This window comes from Nicotiana tomentosiformis, chromosome 6 (assembly GCF_000390325.3).
Source record: "Nicotiana tomentosiformis chromosome 6, ASM39032v3, whole genome shotgun sequence".
In the NCBI taxonomy this organism is placed as follows: Eukaryota; Viridiplantae; Streptophyta; class Magnoliopsida; order Solanales; family Solanaceae; genus Nicotiana; species Nicotiana tomentosiformis.
Genome location: NC_090817.1, coordinates 10,022,919 through 10,046,225, shown reverse-complemented (window position 1 = coordinate 10,046,225; position 23,307 = coordinate 10,022,919). Strand labels below are relative to the sequence as shown.

General features: G+C 40.0%; 1 long non-coding RNA gene across 2 annotated transcripts; it reads right to left on the bottom strand.

The window, feature by feature from the left end:
- Positions 1 to 10,239: 10,239 nt before the first annotated feature.
- LOC104098941 (uncharacterized) lies at positions 10,240 to 12,480 on the bottom strand. 2 transcript variants are annotated; one of them, XR_011409031.1, is made up of 3 exons: positions 11,703 to 12,480; positions 11,055 to 11,616; positions 10,240 to 10,282 (listed from the first exon to the last, which is right to left on the bottom strand). It is a non-coding gene; the product is annotated as an uncharacterized lncRNA (long non-coding RNA). The 2 variants fall into 2 exon arrangements; XR_011409030.1 differs by lacking the exon at positions 10,240 to 10,282 and having other exon boundaries at positions 10,995 to 11,180; positions 11,272 to 11,616.
- Between the last annotated feature and the right edge of the window lie 10,827 nt (positions 12,481 to 23,307).

The following is a 23,307-nucleotide window of genomic DNA, read 5'->3' as shown; positions in this document are numbered from 1 at the left end:
CCTGACTTGAGGGAATTAGGAACCTTAGATTACTTGTTAAGTGAAATTCATGTGTGCGGCGTATATGTGAGGTGACGAATCCTTATGCACCGCCAATTTGTTGTTTTCCATGTTTTCTCAATTTTCTTATATTGTCTTAATCCTATGCCTAATTGCGATGTGTTATACTAGTGTTGTTCAATTTATCGTTCTTATCATGTTTACGGATTTTCTGGTGATAATTGAGTTTTTTTATCAAAGTTGAGACTGATGTTATAGAACCAAATGTTGAGGTAAGGTTTGTACTTGTTATTCTATCTCCCTATTGATAGTTATGCATTGCATTATGGTAAGGGAGAGTGTTAATGTATGAAGGGTGATGTCGTGCCATATTGTGAGTGTTAATGCACGAAGGGTGATGCCGTGCCATATTGTGAGTGTTAATGCACGAAGGGTGATGCCGTACCATATTGTGAGTGTTAATGCACGAAGGGTGATGTCGTGCCATATTGTGAGTGTTAATGCATGAAAGGTGATGTCGTACCATATTGTGAGTGTTAATGCACGAAGGGTGATGTCGTGCCATGCTATGAGAGTTAATGCACGAAGGGTGATGCCGTGTCGTTTCTATTGATTTTTATGGTGAGATTGAGAGTAAAAGCACGAAGGGTGATGCTGTGCATTTTTCCTTATTGTATTCACTATTCCTGTTGATTCATGGTATATTGACTGCTCCAGTGATTATTCTGTTGTAGTTATTTATCTTGTATTCCCCTCAGTATGTTCCCCTCCCGACATTTCCTGTTTAGTTCTTCATTTCTGTTATTTGTATATACACTGTTAAATGGTACATGTTAATTTGTAGGTGCTTTGCCTTAGCCTCGTCACTACTTCGTCGAGGTTATGCTCGACACTTACCAGTACATTGGGTCGGTTGTACTGATACTGCATTCTGCACTTTCTGTGTTGATTTTGATACCGGCTCAGGTTGATCGAGATTTGCTATTGATCCGCTGTCCGGAGACTCAAGATAGATTTGTCGGTGTTCACAGACCTTGAAGTCCCCGTCTATTTTTTTATGTCTTACTGTTTTCTTTCATTCAGACAGTTGTCTTTCTTTCAGACTATTACTTGTAGTAAGTTCTAAAATGTTCTTGAATTGTGACTCCAGATCCGGGTGGTAGTAGTTAATACAGATTTATGATATTCCGCACTTGTTATATTTCATCATAGTTAATTATTGCTAATTACTGAACGGAAATAAGGAATTGATAAATGATTCTCTAACGTTGGCTTGCCTAGTAAGTGAAATGTTAGGCGCCATCATGGTCCCGTCGGTGGGAAATTTCGGGTCGTAATAGTTGGTATCAGAGCACTAGGTTTCCTAGGTCTCACGATTCGCGAGCAAGCTTAGTAGAGTCTGGAGGATCGGTACAGAGACGTCAGTGCTTATCTTCTAGAGGCTATGAAGTTAGGAATAAGTTTCACTTCTTTCTTCACTGTAGTGCGATTTTGCTTCCTCAATACTGATTGAACTCTTCTATTCTTATTCTCTCGCAGATGGCGAGAACACATACCGCTTCCTCAGCTGAGCAGCAGCCAGAGCCTCTAGTGACAGCTCTTACGTGGGGCAGAGGTCGAGGCCGAGGCCGTGCCAGAGGCCGAGGCCGTGCCAGAGGCCGAGGCAGGGGCAGGGCTCAGCCTAGGGCCCGAGCAGCAGCACCAGCAGTGGAGCTTCAGATAGAGATTGACGAGGAGGTTGCAGCCCAGACTGTTCCTGTAGGACCAGCTCAGGTTCCGGAGGGGTTCATTGCTACCCAGTACTTCAGGACGCTTTGGTCTGTTTGGTGGGCCTTATGTAGAGTGTGGCCCAGACTGGCGCATTTCCCATGGCACCAGCAATCTCTCAGGCTGGAGGAGGAACCCAGACTCCTACCACTCCCACTCTGGAGTAGATAGCTCCCCAGTATCAGGCTCTAGCAGCTCAGCCAGTCGGATTAGTTTAGTCGGTTATTGCGGCACAGGTCGGAAATGGGCCAACCATGTCTTCTGAGTCTGTATGGAGATTGGACAGGTTTACCAAGCTCTTTCCTGTTCACTTCAGTGGTGCTCCTTCAGAGGACCCCCAGGAGTATCTTGACAGCTGTTACGAGGTTCTACGAAACATGGGTATAGTAGAGACCAATGGGGTCGATTTTGCTGCATTTCAGATGACTGGTTCCGCCAAGAAATGGTGGAGAGATAACTTGTTGACCATACCAGCTGGGTCGCCTGCTCTTACTTAGGACCAGTTCTCTCATCTCTTCATAGAAAAGTTTGTGCCTATCACATTGAGAGAGGAGCGTCGTCGTTAGTTTGAGCATCTCCAGCAGGGCAGTATGGATGTTACTCAGTATGAGACCCGTTTTGTAGATTTGGCCCGTCATGCCATTCTTCTGCTTCCCACCGAGAGAGAGAGAGAGAGAGAGAGAGAGAGGACTTGCTCAACCTATCAGATTGCAGATGGCTAAGGAGACTTGGAGTGAGATTTCTTTTCAGGCGGCTGCTAATGTCGCCAGACGAGTCGAAATGGTTCTTACTCAGGGAGGTCAGGGGTTTGACAAGAGGTCTCGTCATTCCGGTGAGTTCAGCAGTGCCTCATATAGAGGCAGGAGTACTTTTGGTAGAGGCCATCCTCCCAGGCCGTTTCATTCAGCGCTCCAGGCATCCCATGGTGGCTCAGGTGGTCGTGGCCCTCATATGTATTATTCCGACCAGCTAGCCTATAGTGCACCACTAGCTCCTATTAGTGCACCTCCACTCCAAAGTTATTAGGGCGGTCATTCAGGTCGACAGGGTCAGTTTCAGGGTCAGCAGTCATAGCAACCGAGGTTATGTTATACTTGTGGTGATCCGAGGTACATTGCTAGATTTTGCCCTCGGGCAATGGGCAACTCACAACATCAGAGTTCTCGTTCCATGGTTCCGGCACCAGTTGTTGCACCACTTGTTCAGCTAGCTAGAGGCAGGGGTCAGGCAGCCAGAGGTAGGGGCCAGACAGTTAGAGGTGGAGGTCAGGCCGTTAGAGGTGGATACCAGCCAACTAGAGGCCGTCCCAGGGACGTAGTTCAGGGTGGTGGGTCCCAGACCCGGTGTTATGCTTTCTAGCCAGGCCCAAGGCTAAGTTATCTGAAGCTGTTATCACATGTACTGTTTCGGTTTGCAGTAGAGATGCTTCAGTTCTATTTGATCCGGGATCTACTTACTCCTATGTGTCATCCTATTTTGCTTCCTATTTGGTTGTACCCCGTGATTCTTTGAGTGCTCCTGTGTATGTGTCCACACCAGTGGGAGATGTTATTGTTGTAGATCGTGTTTATCGTTCGTGTGTGGTCACCATTGGGAGTCTTGAGACTCGTGTAGATATTCTACTTCTCGACATGGTTGATTTTGATGTCATACTGGGTTTGGATTGGATGTCACCTTATCATACTATATTAGATTGTCACGCCAAGATGGTGACCTTATCCTTTTAGGGGTTGTCTCGATTTGAGTGTAGAGGGAATCTTGGCCATTCTGCCATTAGGGTTATCTCTTATGTGAAGGCTCAGCATATGGTCGAGAAGGGGTGTCTAGCTTATTTGGCTTATGTCCGCGATTCTAGTACGAAGGTTCCTTCCATGGATTCAGTGCCGGTTGTTCGTGAGTTTCCAGAGGTGTTTCCTGCTGACTTGCCGGGGATGCCACCCGAGAGGGATATTGATTTCTGCATTGATTTGGCTTCGGGCACTCAGCCCATTTTCATTCCGCCATACCGCATGGCCCCTCCAGAGTTGAAAGAATTGAAGGAGTAGTTGCAAGATATTCTTGATAAGGGCTTCATTAGACCTAGTATCTCGCCATAGGGTGCACCTGTGTTGTTTGTGAAGAAGAAATATGGATCGATGAGGATGTGTATAGACTATCGGCAGTTGAACAAAGTCACCGTCAAGAACAAATATCCATTGCCGAAGATTGATGATTTATTTGATCAGCTTCAGGGTGCCAAGGTGTTTTCAAAGATTGATTTGAGATCTGGCTACCATGAGTTGAGGATTAGGGCATCCAACGTTCCTAAGATAGCTTTTCGGACTCGGTATTGACATTTTGAGTTTCTAGTGATGTCATTTGGGATGACAAATGCCCCAACAACATTCATGGATTTGATGAACTGGGTGTTCAAACCCTACCTGGATTCCTTTGTGGTTGTGTTTATTGATGATATCTTGATATACTCCCACAGTCGAGAGGAGCATGAGCAACACCTTTGGATCATTCTTCAGACTCTGAAAGACAACCAGTTATATGCTAAGTTCTCAAAATACGAGTTTTGGTTGAGTTCAGTTGCTTTCTTGGGTCACGTTGTATCAGCAGAGGGTATTCGGGTAGATCCTAAGAATATTGAGGCAGTCCAGAATTGGCCTAGACCCACATCAGTTACAGATATTCGTAGTTTCCTAGGTTTGGCGAGCTATTACCGTCGATTTGTGGAGGGGTTTTCATCCATAGCAACCCCGTTGACCAGATTAACCCAGAAGGGTGCCCTGTTTAGGTGGTCAGACGAGTGTGAAATAAGCTTTCAGAAGCTCAAGACTGCTTTGACTACGGCACCTGTATTGGTGTTACCCACAGGTTCATGATCTTATACAGTATATTGTGATGCATCTCGTATTGGTCTGGGTGCGGTATTGATGCAGGGTGGCAAGATAATTGCATATGCTTCATGACAGCTGAAGGTTCACGAGAAGAATTACCATGTTCATGATCTAGAGCTGGCAGCCATCGTTCACGCGCTGAAGATTTGGAGGCACTATCTTTACGGTGTGCCATGTGAGGTATTCACTGATCATCAGAGCTTACAGTATTTGTTCAAGCAGAAGGAACTAAATTTGAGGCAGAGGAGGTGGACGTAGATATTGAAAGACTATGATATCACCATATTGTATCATCCTAGGAAGGCCAATGTGGTGGCCGATGCTTTGAGTAGAAAGTCAGTCAGTATGGGTAGCCTTGCATATATTCCAGTTGGTAAGAGACCGCTTGCATTGGATATTTAGGACTTGGCCAACCAGTTCGTGAGGTTCGATGTTTTTGAGCCCAGCCGTATTCTAGCTTGTACAGTTGCTCGGTCTTCTTTATTTGAGCACATCAGAGATCGGCAGGATAACGATCCTCATTTACTTGTCCTTAGAGACACAGTGCGACACGGTGGTTCCAAGCAAGTTACTGTTGGGGATGACGGAGTTTTAAAGATGCATGGCCGTATTTGTGTGCCTAATGTGGATGGACTTCGTGAGTTGATCCTTGAGAAGTCCCATACTTCCCAGTATTCTATTCATCCGGGCGCTACCAAGATGTATCAGGACTTGAGGCAGCATTATTGGTGGAGGCGAATGAAGGACATAGTTGCCTATGTAACTCAGTGCCTAAATTGCGAGCAGGTAAAGTGTAAGCATCAGAGACCTGGTGGTTTACTTCAGAGGTTAGATATCCCTGAGTAGAAGTGGGATCATATCACTATGGACTTTGTTGTTGGACTCCCACAGACTCAGAGGAAGTTCGATGCAGTTTGGGTCATTGTGGACAAGTTGACTAAGTCAGCGCACTTCATTCGTGTGGCAGTTACCTATTCCTCAGAGCGGTTAGCAGAGATTTATATTCGTGAGATAGTCCGTCTTCACGGTGTGCCCGTGTCCATTATATCTGACCGAGGTATGCAGTTTACCTCACATTTTTGGAGGGTTGTACAACATGAGTTAGGCACGCGGGTGAGTTGAGTACAACATTTTCTCTACAGACAGACGGACAGTCAGAGCGCACTATTCAAATATTGGAATATTTGCTCCACGCTTATGTTATAGACTTTGGAGGTTCTTGGGATCATTTCTTGCCACTTGCGGAGTTTACTTATAATAATAGCTACCAGTCGAGTATTCAGATGGCTCCATATGAGTCATTATATGGAAGGCGATACCGATCGCCAGTTGGTTGGTTTGAACCGAGAGAGGCTCGGTTGCTGGGTACTGATTTGGTACAGGATGCCTTGGTTAAGGTCAATATTATTCAGGATCGACTTCTCACACCTTAGTCTAGGCAAGGAGTTATGCCGACCATAAAGTTTGCGATATTGCATTCATGGTTGGAGAAAGAATATTGCTCAGGGTTTCACCTATGAAAGGTGTAATGAGGTTCGGAAAGAAGGGCAAGTTGAGCCCTAGGTATATTGGACCCTTTGAAATTCTTGAAAGGGTGAGTGAAGTAGCCTACATGCTTGCATTTCCACCTAGTTTATCAGCGGTTCATCCGGTGTTCCATGTGTCTATGCTCCGAAAATATCATGGTGACCCGTCCCACGTGTTAGATTTTAGCTCTGTCCAATTGGACAAGGATTTGACTTACGAGGAGGAGCCGGTGGTTATTCTAGCCCCGCAGGTTCGCCAGTTGAGATCAAAAAGTTACCCTTCAGTTCGAGTGCAGTTGAGAGGTCAGCCTATTGAGGCAGCTACTTGGGAGTCCAAATCCGATATGTGGAGTAGATATCCCCACCTTTTCACCAGCCCAGGTATTTTTCTATGTCCGTTCGAGGGCGAACAGTTATTTTAGAGGTAGAGATTGTGATGACCCAAAAGGGTCATCTTATGTTTTAGAATTCGAATCTACGCTCTTAAGCCTTAAAAATCTCATTTTTACCCTCCTCAATTTGAGTGCGCAGTCCTACAGGTTTTCGAAAAACTTTTGTGTTAAAAATTAATGAAAATAAGAATTTTTACCTTAAAAGTTGATTTTAGTTGACTTCGATCAATATTTTTGGTAAATGAGCCCGAATCCGTATTTTGATGGTACTGATATTTCCGTATCGAATTATTGGACCTGGGCGTATGCCCGCGATTGAATTTGGAGGTCCCTAGCTTGAGTTATGAATTTTTGATGAAAATTAAAAGTCTAGAAATTATTTATTTTTAAGAATTGATTGATATTTGACATTGTTAGTATCGGGTCTGTATTTTGGTTCCGGAGCCCGATACAGGTTCATTATGATATTTAAGACTTGTCTGTGAAATTTGGGGAGAAACGGAGTTGATTTGACGTGATTTGGACGTCCAGTTGAGAAAATATAAAATTTTAAGTATTCTTGAGAATTTTATTTGATTTGGTACTAAATTCGTAGTTCTAGGTGTTATTTTGGCGATTTGATCACGCGAGCAAGTTCGTATGATGTTTTTAGACTTGCGTGCATATTTGGTTTGGAGCCCCGAGGGCTCGGGTGAGTTTCAGATAGGCTACGGAGTGAGATTTGGCTTGGAAAACACTGCTGGTGCATGTATTATTGTAGGCCTCTGATCTCGCATTTACAAGATCAGGCATCGCAATTGCAACCTCTGAGAGGTTCGCATTTGCGAGCTTCTCATCGTAAATGCGAAGAGAAACTAGGCCAATAATTTTCGCATTTGCGAGTCTTCTTTCGCATTTGCGAAGGGAATCAGGGAAGGGCAGTGATCGCAAATGCGATCATTTAGTCGCATTTGCGAAGATTCAAGGTTCGCATTTGCGAACTTATCTTCGCATTTGCGAAGGCAGCAGAAGTGTGAAGAGCTTCGCATTTGCGATGACTCCTTCACATTTGCGAAGCTCAGGTCGCAAATGCGACGTCTGCAGCTGAACAAAATGGCTTATGGACGGGAATTTTTATTCATTTCCCAAATTTTCAAGACCTAAAACACAAGAGGCGATTTTCCAAAGACCAACTCTTCCCCAAATCATAGGTAAGTGATCCTAAACTGGTTTCTTTCAATCTTTCACTATATTTTACAAGATTTCAACCTAAAATCTAAGGTTTTCATGGTAGAATTAGGGGTTTTGGATAGAAAGTAGGGATTTCGGAAATTTGGGGATTTAGACCTTAATTTGAGGCCGGATTCCAAAACCAATTATATATTTGGGCTCGGAGGTGAATGGGTAAATGGAATTTGATCCGAACCTCGGGTTTTGACCAAGCGGGCCCGGGGTCAATTTTTGACTTTTTGGAGGAAAATTTAGGAAATCTAAATTTATGCAATGTAATTGATTCCTTTGGCAAAATTTGATATTATTGAGTCATTTTTGAATAGATACGAGTGGTTTGGAGGTGAATTCCAAAGAAAAAGTTATGATTAAGAATTAAGTGGCATTCAGAGCAAGGTAAGTATTGTGTCTAACCCTGACTTGAGGAATTAGGAACCTTAGATTACTTGCTAAGTGAAATTCATGTGAGCGGTGTATATGTGAGGTGACGAGTACTTATGCGCCGCCAATTTGCATGTTTTCCATATTTTCTCAGCTTTCTTATATTGTCTCAATCTTACGCCTAATTGCGATGTGTTATACTAGTGTTGTTCAATTTATCGTTCTTATCATGTTTACGGATTTTCTGGTGATAATTGAGTTTTTATTTCAAAGTTGAGACTTATGTTATGGAACCAAATGTTGAGGTAAGGTTTGTACTTGCTATTCTATCTCCCTGTTGATAGTTATGCACGAAGGGTGATGCCGTGCCATATTGTGAGTGTTAATGCACGAAGGGTGATGCCGTGCCATATTGTGAGTGTTAATGCACGAAGGGTGATGCTGTGCCATATTGTGAGTGTTAATGCACGAAGGGTGATGCCGTGCCATATTGTGAGTGTTAATGCACGGAGGGTGATGTCGTTGAGTGTTAATGCACGGAGGGTGATGTTGTGCCATATTGTGAGTGTTAATGCATGAAGGGTGGTGTCGTGCCATGATATGAGAGTTAATGCATGAAGGGTGATGCCGTGCCGTTTCTATTGATTTTTATGGTGAGATTGAGAGTAAAATTACGAAGGGAGATGTCGTGCATTTTTCCTTACTGTACTCACTATTCTTGTTGATGCATGATATGTTGACTGCTCCGATGATCATTCTGTAGTAGTTCTTTATCTTGTATTCCCCTTAGTATGTTCCCTTCCCGACATTTTCTGTTTAGTTCTTCATTTCTGTTATTTGTATATACACTGTTAAATGGTACATGTTAATTTGTAGGTGCCTTGCCTTAGCCTCGTCACTACTTTGTCGAGGTTATGCTCGATACTTACCAGTACATTTGGTCAGTTGTACTGATACTGCACTCTGCACTTTCTGTGTAGATTTTGATACAGGCTCAGGTTGATCGAGATTTGCTATTGATCCGCTGTCCGGAGACTCAAGGTAGATCTGTCGGCGTTCACAGACCTTGAAGTCCCCGTCTATCCTTTTATGTCCTACTGTTTTCTTTCATTCAAACAGTTATATTTCTTTCAGACTATTACTTGTAGTAAGTTCTAGAATGCTCGTGAATTGTGACTCCAGATCCGGGTGGTAGTAGTTAATATAGATTTATGATATTCCGCACTTGTTATATTTCATCGTTGTTAATTATTGCTAATTACTGAACAGAAATAAGGAATTGGTAAATGATTTTCTAACGTTAGCTTGCCTAGTAAATGAAATGTTAGGCGCTATCACGGTCCCATCGGTGAGAAATTTCGGGTCGTGACAAATAGTGTGTTACTGTTTTAATGGTGCTAAATATATTGATAGATTGTACAAATGCAAAACAGAACTACAAACAATCAGTGTCATTATATGTATACAGATGTATATATGAGAGTATAAGTTTGTATAAAATTGTATAACTACGTATATTATTGTATACATATATATAAACCCTGCAACATTGACAAAACTGTAACAATAACGAAATACGTACTTTGTTAAAGAAAAAAACAACTGAAATATTCATTAAAATGTAATTCATTCATAGCCACAATGTGTAATGACTACCACAAACTACACAAGAATAAAGTCATCTACAATATCCTTTAAGGTTATCTCATAAGTAGCATAATAGTATTTAGAGAAAACTAGGCAACGACTCCTGATAGATACATTAAAATGAAAAAAATAAAACTACTTTCTCGGTCGTCCCTTCTTCCTTTTCCTGAAAAGTTTCCTTGTGATTTCATCACTGCTAATTGCACCGCACTGTTATTTTTTCCTTCCATAATCCCACAACAGAGATCCCTACCTGGTACGAAGTGTCTCAATGTCAAAATTATCTTTTTGGATTTCCTTACCTAGGATGAAATACTCAGTAAAACCAGCAACAAAAGCACCACAATCACTATAATTAAAAAAAGTCAGATTCTCTGTACATTACTGTAAATAGGTACACAAATAGTAAAATAGTAAAACAACTGAGATTAACCTACCATTTGATTTCTTGTGGCACATTATTAACCAGATTAATCTGCAAAGCATCAGAATGGGATTTATCGGTATATGCACCACTATTCCAATCAATTCTCTTTTTCTCGACATAAAAATCAGAAATTTTCAAGAAGTAAGGTATCAAAATTGCATAAGGTAATGCAACATCCAAAACAAGTCTATCATTAATAGCTTCACGGTTAGAGTCATAGTACGGATGCACCTATCTATGAACGTAAACAACCACAAAACCCAGTTGCCCAATAGGGAATAATACTTGGTCAACAGTGTGCCATGCTACATTTGCATCACAATAAAAGCCTCTAATGTACTCTTCTATTTCATGCCCTTCAGGAATTATAAAAGGATCTTGCTTCACTTTGAAATTTATGCAATAAATTGATCTTGTTACCAAAGGCAATGAATTAATCTTGTTACCAAAGGCAAAGTCGGTTGTAGTAAACCTTACGGCAACATTCGGCCCATATTTTTCCCTCTTCCTCAAATACTAAAAGATGACATCCAAGTGTTGAGACAAGAAAAATAAAACTAAAACAATCATCACTACTAAATGATTCAAAGTACTACAAAAAAGTCAATATATGATGCAGATTTTTTAAATATACAAATTTATACAGTAATATACAAAGTTATACATATTTATATAAGATTATACAATTTTATACAATCTTAGACAGTGATTATACAAAAATCTTGCATTTGATTATACAAAGTTATGTGTACACTATGGGGGTCTCAAACAGTAAAGATACAGAACAAAAAAGGCATTAGGACAGAAAGTTATTAACTACCATGTCAATTAAAGGTCGACCACAATACGCAAGCGAGTGAAACCAATCCTTCTGGTCACATGACACAAGCCAAAAGTAACAGCTTCTGCAAGCTTATTTACTTCATCGGTCTAAATATTTTTGGCACTTCAAAACACAAAAAATAAAAAGTAATCAGAACTACCTTCCTTGACAAGTATAAAATCAGAGCATGGAAGCTTAAAGAAAGTTAAGCTACCTTCGCCTCGTATCCATCCCATTATCAATAAACACGCAAAATGCTTTGGCCAAAGGCAACAAGGGATCAAAATCATCAAATTCGATCTTGAAAGGATGATTTATATAAAAAAAATAAGCTTGTGCACCGATCCTGATGCCTCCAAATCAAAAACTGGCAAATACGGAGATTTAGCATATTTTGGTGGTATTTTCTGTCGAACCGACTGTCCATGAGAAATGTAATCCTATTATACATCTATGAGGAGTGGTCTGTGAAGCATAATTTGTGACATCTATAGCGCAGCTAAATCTTCATCGCCAATGTCATCCCAAAATGTATTACCTTTGACATCACCTGCTGCCCCTTAAACAGAGAAAATGAATAATAAAAAACTTTCAAAATGAAGAAAAGAAAAATCAGACAAAAAAGATAAAATGCAGAACGAATACCATGATCAACACCATCAGTAACTCCCTCATTTACTTTAACACCTAAATCTGTTTGGTCAGCTAGCGTATTTTCTTGATGCACTTGCTCGACAAAGTCAGGAACAACATCATATTGATAGCCATCATATTCACCGAGACCAGATGTATTGTTATCAGACACACACTAACGAATATAATAAAAAATAATAGAAAGAGAATGCATAATTGTTGAGTGATGATTCAAAGAAGGCATAACTGTTGAATGATGATTCAGAGAAGGCATAAATGTTGAGTGATTTGGTTTTATTAGTAAAATATAACCTTAGAATTTCTCTCCCGTTTGCTTGGTTTCCGTAATATTCAAAAGACTGAACACTTTTTCAAAGGATGAAACTACATAACTGCTGAGTGTCGTAACTGTATCAGTCAACTACACAAAAATAAATAACAGAAACAACAAAATTAAACCAACAACCATGTTTATAACCAACAAATCATGTATATACAAAAAGTACCTATGAAACTACAGAAGAGCTAAAGTTGCAGTACCTTTCTAACGGCACTTCTCAACTTCAGTATTCGACTGATCAACGTCGAAGGATCATAACTCATTTTAGGTTGTTGCTCCGTATTCTGAGGATAAGGTCGTTTAGACTGTTGCTCCATATTCTGAGGATAAGGTGGAGATGCATAGATAGAATTATCAATGTGAAAGGCAGGCACCTCCGCTGATACGATATCATCGGCATTAACTTCAAATAGCGTGGCGATGTTCAGCATTGGCATCTCCTTACAAGTAGGGAAAATATTCCTATAGTTCATAATTATACATACTTGCATAAAAACTAAAATCATATATGAAGAAGTATTATGGTAGAAAATGTTTACCTGGTCGATACTAGACATGATCACCTCGCTAGTCAAATTCGCATATGTTGGAGTTTCAGTGACTTTCCAATTAAGAATGTATGGAACATTTGTGCCAACGCGAATAACTAGATACTTGTTAACTATAGAGCAACACTCATAAAACCATATTTGTAACACAAGTGGCAAACCTCCGAGCCTATACATTATCAAATAGTCACACTGTATGTCTCTTATTTTCTTTAAATTATCTTCAAATATTTTCCCCCCCTAAGCATATGTCTTGTATTGACTACTTTCAATGATATCAAAATCATCTTTGTTGATACCATGATTATTAGCATCTGAGAATATGAAATGATGAACAAACACCATCAAGGCCATCTTGAACACATCTTCATCCGACTTCCAGCCCTTTTTTTTAAGCGATCAAGAAGTTGCACCCTCGTTATAGCCCATTTTTCATCTCCTGGAAAATACTCTTTTAGCAACCTATTGACATCTGGTTTGTCATAGACAGTGGCGTCTTCTTCTACACACTTCAAATCAGTGATAACAACAAACTCTCCAATGTCAAACCGCAACAAACAACTATTGATTTTAACCCATAACTCCTTTTTCCCGTCCCGGGATGACTTCCCTCAATAGTATACAATGATTAAGTTGATTTTGAATTTTAAATTGAGGCAGGTCCAAGAAGTAGCCAAAACAGCTAGCACAGAACATTTGAAGTTGCGTGTCAGTCAAACATTGCTTCAAAATGCTGACAATATCAGTCTTGGTATGGAGACTAATCCTGTTGTGGAAATGATCAGCTGATTGTATATAGAAGTCTCCAACCTTGCATATGGAAAAACAACAAGAAAGAAATCAGAAACAAAAAATATACTAAATATATAAAGATGTATAAATCAGTATAGCAGTACTTGTATAAATATGTATAAACAGTTGTATAACTTTGTATGAAATTGTATAAGAATGTATAAAATTAATAACAATACAGGGAATACTTCCAGCTTTGTTTTTCTCTCCTTGAATTTGTGGCTAGTAGCAATCTTTTATTCTTTGGATATCGACCACTCTCATAGCCGTCCTCGATCTTGCTCTTTTTCTGTTTAACGTCCTCGATCTTTCTCTTTTTGGGTTTAACACTAGGGCCCACACCATCTTCATCAACCAAATTAAATTTTAGTTGTTCTTTGGATTTTTCATGTCTCCCGCATTTCTTACTCTTTATTCTAACATTGGTAACTGAAGTAGGAGTATTCTTCGTTTGCGAACGAGTCATTCGACTGCTCTCTTGTTGCGACTTTTTTGTAGGAGCAGGAGACTCAAAATCATCATCATCGGGGGCTTGGACATGCCCATTCGCTTCAGAATCAAGGGTTGAAGGCAAGTCCCTCAATGTTTTCGCAAAATCGAGCTTAACACCTTTTTCAGTAACCTTCATACGACTTTAGAAGCAGACATTTTCGAACGCATTTTCTACAATAAAACAAATAAAGCTTTAACAAAAGTGAAGACAAGTGAATGAAAATACAAAAATCAAACAAAAAACAAAGGCCATAAACACAAAATAGAAGCCAATTTTTCCAAATTGTAACAAAACTCAAAAAACAAATTATACCCTAAAAGTCGAAATAATAAAGCATGCAAATTGAAACATCAAAGTTTAGGCCCAGAACAAAGATAGAATGAACACAAAATCGAAAGGAAAACATAATAACATTGTAAAAAAATATTCAAAACCAGAAAAGCCAAAAAATAAAAAATTAAACAAAATTTAAAACCAAAACAGTGATAAAATCATAAAATGAAATGAAAATGACGTGAAAATAAGAGTGGAAGCTCGAAAAATCACTTGAGATGCAACAATGGAGGACGGTTGCCTTCGTACTTCTATGAAAAAAACGTGAGAAGAACTGAGAGAGAGAAAAGGAAATTTAAAAAGAAAACTAAAATGTCAAAACATATACAACCTGGGCCAAACCAGGTTAGGGCTTCAAATATGGGCCATTTTCGGATGGGTTGTAGGCCCAAGTGATCTCGGATGTAATTTTGTCGAATTGAAACTCCTTCCCTATTCAATTTAGTTATATTATATTTTATAAGTCCAACAAATCAAATATTTACCAATAAAAATATATCTACCAAATAATTTCATCATTGTTTAATTATCGTATTATAATGTTTATAATCTCATCATTATGATCTCGGGATAACTTGTTCCTTAACTAAACGACCCTTTATGGGCTACTTCTCCTTCATAGTTTTATCAAGGCCCATATCTAAGTCATGGGTTCTTAGATTGCTAACGGGAAAAATCTTGAAATAACTAGATTTACAACTAGTAATTGAAAAGGAGTCACTTTTTCATGTAAACATAAAATCTGAATAAAAATACCCTTAAAAATCCGGAAATATTCCAGCATAATATGCTGGAGTTCGAATTTTTTATATACGAGCTTCCAGCATAATGTGCTGGAATTTTCATAATGTGTTGGAGTTCCAACATAATATGCGGGAAGTTTATATGCAGGAGCTCCATAATCCAATATATTATGCTGGAACTTTCTGTGTGCTGGAGTTCCAACATAATATGCTGGAAGTTTATACGCAGGAGCTCCATAATCCCGCATATTATGTTGGAACTTTTCGTGTTTTAACAAAATAATGATTATTTTTCAATAACTTTACAAACGCGGACTATTTTTAAATTACCAGTTCAAAAACTGATTAGCCCGTACTATTTTCACATGCTAACGACCAATGAGTAATGTTAAATATGAAAAATAAAGTAATGCAATAGCTCCATGTGGGCTTTGTTGGAAGAAAAGACGCAACACTATATGAAGCAAGAATTGGATAACAACCATAACGGCCACTTTGGACATTATTTGAAGTTGAAGTTTGTGAAATTGTTGAACGACAGAGCATTTCCGATCTTCTCGTTGTCCCACTTATAGAAAATAGAAAATATTAATGGGCGTCAATTTTTAACAAGCCCAATTAGGAATGGCAATGGAGGTGGCGGTTGCGGAGCGGGTTCAGCCTAAATCCACAATGACTCAACCCGCCCCACATAGTGTGTTTTTTTGTTTTCAACCCGCCCCGTACGGCATAGACCCGCCCCGCCCCGCATAAGTTTTTTTTTTTTTCTATTTATCCTTTTTCATTTCTATTGATTAGTAACATATTTTAATGACCCAGTTATCTATTTTTCATTTAACATGTTGCACCAAACGTTATGCTATTTATAAAACAGTTTACGACTGAAAATTTTATGATACCTATAAAATTTAACTTAATGATTAATTTATAAGGCAAAACTTTTAAAATTTGTTAAACTTCATTATCTACAAAATATTAGCACATGCAAATAGAAAAAATATACAACATCCCGAATAGATAAACGGGCAGCTGTAATTATAAATAATATTAATATTAATGAAATTTGATTATTGATTTCAATAAATTATTACGTTTTGTTTGATAAACTATGAACTAATAGTAATACAACTATATTGTGAAATTTTAGAGAAAGTTAGTAAAAGATGGAAATCTCATATATACTTAATTTTCTATTTAAATTAATTAATTGTTAAAAACATTACTCATCCTCTCGAATTATTCTTGTAATAAATATACTCTCATTCCGGAGGTACATAAGAAAACGTCCTCTTTTCTTGTGGAGTGGGCCGAACGCCTCGGCAGTATAAATGCATCTATGGATCGCGCCGCACGTCTCTCAGCAGTGTACACGATACTCTGGATTGGGTCATACGGCCTCGACAGAAATCGTGCCTAATAATAATAATAATTACACGATACCTTGTATTTCAATTGCAGCTTGTGAATTTAATTAATAGATTGGAAATTGTTGCATTTGAAGGAATTTAATTATTTCTGTTGGTTAAATAAGATTATTGTTAGCTCTATGAATCATGTTGATTTAAATAATTCCATATTTTATTCCAATTATTATTATTGACCTTTAGTGAGTGTCAAAGTCGACCTCTCGTCTCTACCTCTTCGAGATTAGGCTTGATACTTAATGGATACACGTTGTTTACGTACTCATGCTACACTTGCTGCACTTTTTGTGCAGGACCTGATACAGGTGCTATAGTTGGACCTATCGGCGTGCACCCACGATATCCAGAGGCTTAGTGGTGAGCTGCCCTTCTGAGCCATTCTGCAGCAATCAGTGCCTCTCCTTGAATTTTTATTATGTCTATTTTATTTCAGACAATATTTGAATTTTTGTATAATCTACTAGATGCTCATACACTTGTGATACCAGGTCTTGGCACACACATTAGTAGAATTTTTGGATTTAATTATTTTTTTGGTTATTTTAATTTACTAGATCTTTTCACATTGTCTTGATTATCGTAAGTAAGAAGAGTTTAATTATTCAGTTAATTTTAAAAAGGATTGAATATGTATTTAAATTACTAGTTGTCTTGCCTAGCTGTAGTGTTGGGCGTCATCACGACCTATAGGTGAAATTGGATCGTGACAACATGGTATCAGAGGACTAGGTTCACGTAGGTCTCACTAGTTATGAGCAGACCTAATAGAGTCTTGCGGATCGGTACGGAGACGTCTGTACTTATCTTTGAGAGGCTATAGGGTATTAGGAAACTACATTTCTTCATATTCCATCGTGCTATTGATGTAGTACTAAATATCTTTATCTTATTCTCTCATAGATGGTGAGAACGCGCTCTAACGAGGCTCCAGACCAGGGAAGAGCTACTCCCCCAGTTTTTAGAGGTCGAGGTAGAGGCCGAGGGAGGGCTCCATCCCGTGGTAGGGGACGAGGACATCCTAGGACTGTTCCAGTTATGCCACCAGTGGGTCCAGCAGAGGATCCCATCATTGAGGAACAGGGCGAGGTGCCTGTGAAAGAGCCAGCTCCGGTGGATTTCACATCTGCATCGAGATTCCAGGATGCCATGGGTCGTATGTTGTGATTCATGGACATTATGACTCAGGAGGGTAGGGGAGCACAGACCCCTACCGCACAGGCTTATGGGCAGGCAACTACTGTATATCAGACGCATGGGGCACCACCCGTGGGTGGAGCCCAGCCAGTGGCAGCAGCTACACCTGAGCCCAGGCCAACTGCAGCCGCTGATCCGCAGAAACTATTGGACATATGGACTAGACTACATCCTCCTGTCTTTGGGGGTGAGCGACATGAGGATCCCCAAGACTTTATTGATCGGTGCAGGGACAGACTGCACAACATGAGGATATTGGAGTCTCATGGGGTAAATTTTGCTACTTTTCAGCTAGAGGGCAAGACCCGTAGATGGTGGAAGTCTTATCTTCTTGGTAGACCAGCAGATTCTCCTCCCATGACTTGGGACAGTTTCACCCGTATTTTTTTGGACAGGTATATTCCACCCTCTCAGTAGGAAGAGTTGCGGTTTCAGTTTGAGAAGCTCCAGCAGGGTCAGATACCAGTGACCGATTATAAGGTGAGGTTCTCTGAGTTATCTCGCCATGCACTTATGATACTCCCTACTGAGGCGGTGAGAGTGCAGAGGTTTGTTGCGGGTTTACATAATGGCATTCAGGCCACTATGGCTCGAGAGGTTGAGATGGGTACTTCTTATGAGCTAGTCGTGGAGATAGCCCGAAGGATTGAGGGTGTGCGTCAGCGTAGCCGAGAGCAGGTTATGAGAGATAAGCGATTTAGATATTCTGGAGAGTTCATAGGTGCTCCGTCTAGGGGAAGATGTCAATTCGTGAGAGGGCAGTCTAACAGACCCCCATATCTAGCACCACCGCCTCATTGGGGTGCTCCAGTGCGACCATATTTCAGTGTTATACCAGAGAGGGTGGAATATACCAGTGCGACCTTATTTCAGTGCTCCAGTGCGACCTTATTTCAGTTGACTTTCGCCCACCAGCTATTCAAGGTTCTTCCAGTGGGTATTCAGGTCACCAGGTCCAGATTCTTAGTCAGCAGCCCATTGCACCGAAGAGTTGTTACGAGTGCGGGGATCCCAGTCACATGTGGAGATTCTACCCCAGGCTTCGGGGTAGACTAGTGCAGCAGGGTCAGCAGCCTATGATTACCGCACCAGTTACTCCACCAGTCGTCCGACCACCAAGAGGTAGAGGACAAGTGACCAGATGCAGATGCCTCAGATGTCGTGATTACATATTTTATTTTTGTTTGCGGCAAAGATGCCTCCGTATTATTTGATCCAGGGTCTACATATTCCTACATGTCGTCTCTATTTGCTCATTTTGTCGTCTCTATTCCAACCGATCATTTTGACTTTTAGAACCCAGTTCCCCTAAATAAAACTCTATGTATGTGCTTTTATTAATTTATGACTTGCGGGGATGGTTGGTTCAGAATTTGGAAGTGATCGGGTTGAAATCAGAACAATTAGTTCCTTAGTTTTGCTTTAAAAGGCCAAGTTTGACTTCGGTCAATATTTTGAGAAAACAACCCCGGAATCGGAATTTGACGGTTCCAATAGCTCTTTATGGTAATTTTGAACTTAGGAGCATGTTCGAAATTTTATTTGGAAGTCCGTAGTTAAATTAGGCTTGAAATGGCTAAAACAGAAATTTAAGTTTGGAAGTTTGACCGGGGAGTTGACTTTTTGATATGAGGGATCCAGTTACGAAAATTTTCATAGCTCTGTTATATCATTTATGACTTGTATGTCTCTTCTGCTGGAAATTCTCGGCTATGATCGAGGCCCAAGATCGAGATCCAAGATCGAGGCCATGATCGAGGGTCATGATCGAAGGCAGGGCTCGAGGGTCATGATCGAAGGCCCATGCTCGAGAGCCGTGATCGAAGACAAAGGCTCGAGGGCCATGATCGAAGCCACGATCGAGGCCAAGGATCGAGGGCGTGATCGAGGATGAGGATTGAGGTCATGATCGAAGACCCAGGATCGAGGGACATGATTGAACCATGATCGAGGCTGAGGATCGAGGTCAAGATCGACGGCTGTCTAAGCAGAATTATAAAGGAGGGCATTCGTCCCATTCGCCATTTTTAACAAATTAGAGCTTGAGCAGAGGCGATTTTTGATAGATTTTCAAGGAAATTACGTTGGGGTAAGTGATTCTAACTCGCATTTGGTCAATAAACATGAATATATCATTGTTTTCACCATTTAATTAGTGTTTTGAGATTGAAATTTGGGAAATTTTTAGAAATCTCATAGAAACGAATGTTTTTGAAATTTCGGTATCGATTCGGAGTCGGATTTGAGTGAAACCGGTATGGTTGGACTCGTAATTGAATGGGTTGTCGGATTTTTTAACTTTCGCCAAATTCTGAGACGTTGGTTAAATTTGAGCCATTCAGAGATGGATAATCGAGGAAATGGTCTAGTAGTAGATTAAATTGGAGCAAGACGAGGTAAGTCTCTTGTCTAATCTTGTGAGGGGAAAATTACCCCATAGGTAATTAAAGTGATAATTGTTGCTAATTGTGGGGGCTACGTACACACGAGATGACGAGAGTCCGTGCGTAGCTACTATTAATGCTAAAGTCCGGGTAGTTTAGGACTCAAAGCATGAATTACTGGTGTAAATTGTATTCTTTATTTAATTAATATTATTTGATACATATATATATATTATGAATTTTCAGATAAAAATATTAAAGGATGGAAATCTCATATACTTGATTTTCTATTTAAATTAATTAATTGTTAAGAGAAATTATTCTTTCTCCCGAATTTATCTTATACTAAATATACTCTCCTTCCGGAGGTACATAAGAAAATGTCCTCTTTTCTTGTGGAGCGGGCCGAACGCCTCGGCATGATAGATGCATCTATGGATCGCGCCGCACGTCCCTCGATAATGTACACGACACTCTAGATCGGGCCGTACGACCTCCAAAGAAATCGTGCCTAATAATAATAATTACACGATACTCTGATAGTTTGTTATAGCTTGTGAAGCTAATTGATAAATTGAAAATCTTTAAAATTTAAAGAATTAAATATCTCTGCTTGTTAAGAAATTATTGTTATTCCTGTAAATGAGGCTAATTGATAAATTAGAAATTTATTGAAATTGAAAGAATTTAATTAATATATTAAGAATTGTTACATTTGAAAGAATTTAATTATTTCTGCTCGTTAAAGAAAATCATTGTAAATTCTATAAATCATGTTGATCTAGATATTGCTATTTTCATTTCATTTATTATTATTGACTCTTAGTGAGTGTCAAAGTCGGCCATCTCGTCTCTACCTCTTCGAGATTAGGCTTGATACTTACTGGGCACGCGTTATTTTTCGCACTCATGCTGCACTTGATGCATATTTTATTGTGCAGGTACATATATATCTAGCGATGTTGTGGGCGCAAAGGCGTGGTTAAAATTGTGGGGACATAGGTGAGCTGCATTCTGTATTACGATCCGCAGTCAACAGAGTCTTTTTCAGAGTTATTATATTTTTCCTATCTAATTTGTATTCCGGACAGATGCTGTATTTTATTATAATTCCCTAGTAAATGCTCATGGACTTGTGACACCAGGTTTTGGGAATGGTTGTGAATTGTTTCGAAATTTAGTTGCTAAAAATATTTATCATTTACTCTATGAGTTTTATCTTTATTATTTCATTGAAAAAATTTTGATTTCAAAAATACTAAAATGGGTAATTAAGCTAAGTATGTATTGTTGGCTTGCCTGACAACGGTGTCCGGCGCTATTACGACCTTTAATGGATTTTGGGTCGTGACAACATGGTATCAGAGCACTAGGTTCACGTAGGTCTCACGAGTCATGAGCAAGTCTAGTAGAGTCTTGCAGATCGGTACAGAGACGTATGTGCTTATCTTCGAGAGGCTACAGGGCTGTTATGAATACTTCCCTTTTTGATTCCTCATCGTGCGATTTGATTCCTTTGAGGCTTATGCCTTCATTTCCTTCTTATTCAATCTTATGCGACACGAAGCGCTTGTGATAAATTGGGGATCGAGGAAATTTTTAATGGTACTACAGATGTAGTGCAGGATGCTTCTCCCTGTGTAATTAATTGGGCTATTGTCGTCGCCTTGCGGAAGGCCGCTCTATCGTTTCAAGTTAAGTATCAGTACTACCTAAGGTTTTGAGATTTGGCATTGATTGTTATGACGATTCGTGCGTTGTTATCGAGCAGTGTTTATGTAATGGTAGAATGCCTGCCTATGTGTCAGGGCAGTAAATGACTTGAAAGAAGATTTTTCTCAGTACATGATTCAGAGGTTCCATGTTTTATTTCCAGCGGAGAAAAGGCAATGAGACTATGAATGTTCAGGTTTAGGGTTGATGGAGTAACGAACCCTGATATCTTCGAGCGTGGTAGAGTTCTCAATTTTGATGTGATGTCATCGCCTTGTTAAATGCGTTAAGGTTTGCCGGTGTTATAGTTTTCTTCAACTCACCTTCATGACGGGGTGTTAGGAATTAGTATAAGGGAAGCAGTTGTTAGAGATCGTGGTGTACAATGGTTCAAGGTCGAAGTAGTGTTCCTAGTATTGATGGCTCGAGAAGGATGATCCTCAGAAAGGTTTAAAGCTGGTAACAACCTATTGGTTCAATTGCTACAGAGATGGAGTTTTAGTTAAGGCAACAACTGGACAGCGAAGGATGAGGAAGGACATGTGAAAAATGTCTTGTGGTGGTTAAGTTCCTACCAAGTGTGAGAAACAGAAGACGAGTAGTTGCTTAAAGGAGGGTGGCAAGGTAGCATATGCGTTACGTGGTAGGATAACTACACGACTTGAGGAAAGTTTGAAGTGATTTGGGATTTAGGATAGACAGTGACTAGGTCTACGGACTTAAGTTGTTATATTAGCTGCTATATTGAGGAAGATTGGATACAATAGGAGGGAGTTGCTTGATATGAAGAAGGATACAACATGATTTTGGATTGGAATGTATTGTCGCACCTCTAGTTGACGTCCATGAGGAGTGAACGGACTGGTGCAACTGGTGAATGAGGTCGGACTCAGGATGATCTACTAATTTCATAGTAATTGCACCCAGTGCAGCGACGTTGGAATATGCCAGTATGTAATTTCCACATGTGGGTTATCTCCTGTGAGCAGGTTAGCGGTCGCGTGGTGTTGATGAAGCTTCTGCAAAAAGTTTTACTGGCTACCCGATAAGAGATTTAATATGCAAATGTGGCTAGTGGTTCGGAGTGTTTATTAAAGGTTAATAGAAGGATTTCGAGAAATTTGGCAAGTTGCGTGTGTAGGATCATGTCAACGATGAAGAAAGAAACTCGGTGGATTCCAGAGTTATGTAATTGTAGCTACAAGCTAAGTGGGAGAGCCCTACCATCTACAATTGGATTGCATGGTTGTCTATTTATGAGGTTCCTGGTTATTAGTGTATTGGTGGGTCATTGCAACTAAGGGAAGAAAACATCAGTGGTAATTTGAGCAAAGGATTTGGGGAATGTGTGCCATATTTGACCTTATTGATTCATATTCAGGTTTTTGGAAGACTCAGAGTTTATGCTTCATGTAGATGTAATGCACAACTAAAGTGAGACAGTCACGTGTTTCCTTGAGAAAGTGTCCATGTGCTAGCAGGGCCGTGGAGTTGATCATGTTTGGGAACAAATCAGAGCAAGTGACTCTCGATAACGGTCTTAGAGGGTTCAAAAATTTAAAGTGCAAGGCCTAAGGATCTCGAGTCCGTAGTATGGTTGAGTATCGAGCTTTTGCAGGAGATTATGAAACGGGGCTTGAAGTACTCTGTGTT